The 3,923-nt window shown below is 40.2% G+C and overlaps 1 long non-coding RNA gene across 1 annotated transcript; it reads left to right on the forward strand.

Moving 5' to 3' along the window:
- Nucleotides 1-886: 886 nt before the first annotated feature.
- Nucleotides 887-2,761, forward strand: LOC121839554. Its single transcript, XR_006079001.1, has 3 exons — nt 887-1,008; nt 1,380-1,484; nt 1,715-2,761. It is a non-coding gene; the product is annotated as an uncharacterized LOC121839554 (long non-coding RNA).
- The last annotated feature ends 1,162 nt before the right edge of the window (nt 2,762-3,923 follow it).

Raw genomic sequence — 3,923 nt, forward strand, 5'->3', positions numbered from 1 at the left:
GAAGTAGAAGAATGTGCCATTAATTTAGATACTCTCACCATTATTGTTTGTTGTGATTATATTATTTGCATCCCATTTTACGTTTTGATAAAGTTGCACATCACATTTTGTTGTAGTCACTTATTTTTTAACTGATCAATTCTGCTCAGCAGTTGAATAGAAACCTATGAACCTCCCCTTTCAACCACAGCCCCATTGTGTACTGTAAGCAATGTGTCAACCCCAAGCATTACTCTCTTGCATTTGGTCTATTATTTTGAGTACAGAATGTATTTGTTTTTCACATACTATAATTATAGGGCCTGTTATTTTTTACATGTTCTGCCTGCTGCTTGTCTGTCTGTCTGGCATAGTCAGAGATACTTCATGATGGCATCAACCATGCCATCACATTGGGCTCAGTGAAGCTCTTACAAAACGTGTGTGTGTGTGTGTGTGTGTGTGTGTGTGTGTGTGTGTGTGTGTGTGTGTGTGTGTATGTGTGCATGCGTGCATGCGTGTGTGTTGGGTCGGGGGAAGTGCTCCTCTCAGCCAGGAGTGTCAGAGAGGGCTGATGTCATCCTGTGAGTAAGTAGCCAGGGCAGGGGCTGTGAGAGAGAACAGAAGAGGTACTGTAAGTAAGCTCTGGTGGGTAGATTTCTATCTGGACGTGTTGTGGAAAGTGACGTTAACGTGTGTGTGTGTGTGTTTATGTGTGTGTGTGGTATGCATGTGTTCAACGTTCAGTAGCTATGCAGGCAGGCAGTTCTGGAGCAAATCTCCCTGGTCATCTCGCACTGCTCACGCTGTTCAAACAGGTTCCACGTCGGTTTGTGTCTTGTCTTGTCAAGTGGCTGACATCCTGATTTAATCAACATCCACGGCTGCCAGATGAATTAGATCACTATCAAAAATGTTCCTGGTACACCATGTCCCTCACTTGTCAGAACCAAACTCGTCTGCTCATTTATTTATGACATTATTTTCCCTGAGAGAGGCTTTGTACTGTCGCACCAATGGGGGCTAAAGGTAAGCTTGTCTCATAATGTTGTCATTTGGCTCGTTAAATTCGGATGAGATCCAGGCATTTCAATAATTCCATCACCAACTTCCATCATATTGGAAACACAATACGGTGAAATGGAGTATTAAAGACAAACAAACATAACATTTCAACCATAGAGTTGCATATGTTCTAGAAATATGTGATCCCCATACACATTGGGTGCTCACTACCTAAATTTGTGTTTTTGATCAAAAAATACAACACGTAGTATTAGTGAACTGCTTCTAACAATATAGTTAATTTACAAACAAAACATTTCGTTTTCCACATTTCACATTCTCTAGTACTTCTGTTCAACCTAAAAGTTCAATGTTGTTGTGTTTGTTTATGCAAGACATCAGAGGAAGAAGACACCTGGGGAGAATCTCAATTGGTTTTGCTCGACTCCTCGCATCCTCTCCTCCGTCTTCTCCTCGCGTGCTTTTGAAAAAGGTCAAAGGTAATCCAGGGGTGGAGGCGAGGAGAGGAGAGAAAACATGGAAACAAAAGCACTTGTATGATATGAGACTCTCCTTCTCCACTCGCGTATCGTCAGGCATATGTTAAAGGGGTGGAATCCCAAAAAGAAAATGTGTAAAGTGATAAAAACAAATGTAGCTAGTTGTGCAGAACATTTTACTGGTAAAAGGATAAGTAGCATATGATTTTTAAATGCTTTTCTCCTTCCAGAAAACAACAGCTGATTCAAAAGTGGTGTGGTGGATTTTAAAACATTTCTGCACTAGCCACCAGGAGGATCATCTTGTGCGTCATCTGCCAAAGTATGTCATCAAAGAGGTGAGCATGCTCCTCCATCTGCCAAAGTATGTCATCAAAGAGGTGAGCATGCTCCTCCATCTGCTTACTAATGACATGACACTCTCCTCGACCACACGGAGGAGAGGAGGACGGAGGAGTCGAGGAGAGGACAGACCTTTTCCCAATTGAGAATCTCCCCTGGACACGCTCCATATGGAGTCACATGACCATCGTGTCCTTGTCTTGTGCTTCACAACAGATACTGAAAATGGAAATGTGGGATCGACATAAAATACATTCTGGCCAATAACCCAGAAAGACATAGATATTTGGAAAATTATTGAAATGGTGTCCTCTTGTTCCAATGTGGTCTCAATGCCAATAGGACTATACACTAAATGAACATCATTTCCGAAACAATGCTTTTCAGAGAACGCTTTCCATTGAGTGCATCATTGTACTTTGCCTTTTCATTCACCTCAGTCATTTGTTCAATATCTAGAAATAGTCCAGACAGTCATAGTACTTATTTTGAATGGACACAAGTGATGTGTACACATAGGCTCTTTTTTATCATACTGATGGCAATATCTAAAAAAAAAAAAATCAGTTTGACATTGTGGGGAGATAGAACAGTAGATCAGTTGAAGATCAGCTTCACAAGCCTGGACATGTGCTCTGAGCAGAGCACATGCCCATGAATTATCTGAAGGAGTACTGGTAGGCAGGTGTTGGGCAGAGCAGAGCTGAGTAGGATTCATATTGAGATGTCCATCACGGCTCACTGGTTTGATATTTCCATCATGGACAGCAAAGGAGACCTTGACAGTTGGGCTGCTCACAGCAAGCTGTTTTCATGGCTTGAAGAGCCCTTAACATGCACCAGAGTTGAAGGATTGGTAGGAGATTATTAAATAAAGTGACAAGCACACTACCCATTCATTCGCTGCTTCGAAATCACTGTGGAATACAGTATCACTGTTGGGGTGTGTGTGTGGGGGGGACTATTTTATAGCAAATATACTGAAACAATGTAAAAAAAACAAACAACAAAAAATAATTTAAATGACGCATTGAGTTCATGATCTTCCAGGGCCCCATCTTTTCTGCTTTGTATGTCCCATGTTATGGATGATTATGGCTGTGACAGTAGAAAAAAAACATCAATTTATCTTTGAATGAGACTTGGTACCTACTTTAAACCACACAATGAATGAGACTCGGTACCTACTTTAAACCATACATTGAATAAGACTTGGTACCTACTTTAAACCACACATTGAATAAGACTCGGTACCTACTTTAAACCATACATTGAATAAGACTCGCCACCTACTTTAAATCATACATTGAATAAGACTCGGTACCTACTTAAAATCAGATATTGAGCCAATATGGGAAAAAAAAGAAAGTTGGAGAAGAAATGAAACCCCCAGTGACGCTGGCTCACCTTAAAGGGGTTATGAAACATTACATGTATTTTTTGTTTACCCAAGGGTGCACTTCTGAATCCCAAGGGTACTGCAACCTGTGTATAACTCACCCTTAGGGCCTCAGAGTATTTTTCACTATAAAATGAAATTTTATGGCATGCGAGATTAGCTGACACTAATGCAAGGTCAAAAATAATAGAATCAATACAGCGGGCTGGTTGACATTTACAGAAAATAATGGGTTGAAAAGCATTGTTGAAAACAGAATGAAACAAATCTCTGCTGAATTCTTATTGATGGCTTTTCATTATTTCTGATAGTTTGACTTTTGTTTTGTGTGCTGTGGTGTGGTGTAGTTTATCTTCCCGTGTGTGTGTGTGTGTGTGTGTGTGTGTGTGTGTGTGTGTGTGTGTGTGTGTGAACATATTTACGTGTGCATACATGCTCATACATGTATTAGGATTAATCAACAGCTACCAATGCCTTTTCAACAGCTGCCAATGCCTTTCCAAAGCCAATCTGGTTGTCTATTGTATTTGATTAGTGACTTTTAAAAATAGGGGGATTAAATCGTTTATTGTTGTTGTAGTGCGCTGTGTTGAACAACATAACCATTTTCCTATTTAAAAAAATACCTTACATGGAAGGTAAAGGTGAACTCATTCCCTATTTTTATTGCCCATCATCAGCACAATATCATTATCTTC

Source organism: Oncorhynchus tshawytscha, linkage group LG16 (genome assembly GCF_018296145.1).
Source record: "Oncorhynchus tshawytscha isolate Ot180627B linkage group LG16, Otsh_v2.0, whole genome shotgun sequence".
NCBI lineage: Eukaryota > Metazoa > Chordata > Actinopteri > Salmoniformes > Salmonidae > Oncorhynchus > Oncorhynchus tshawytscha.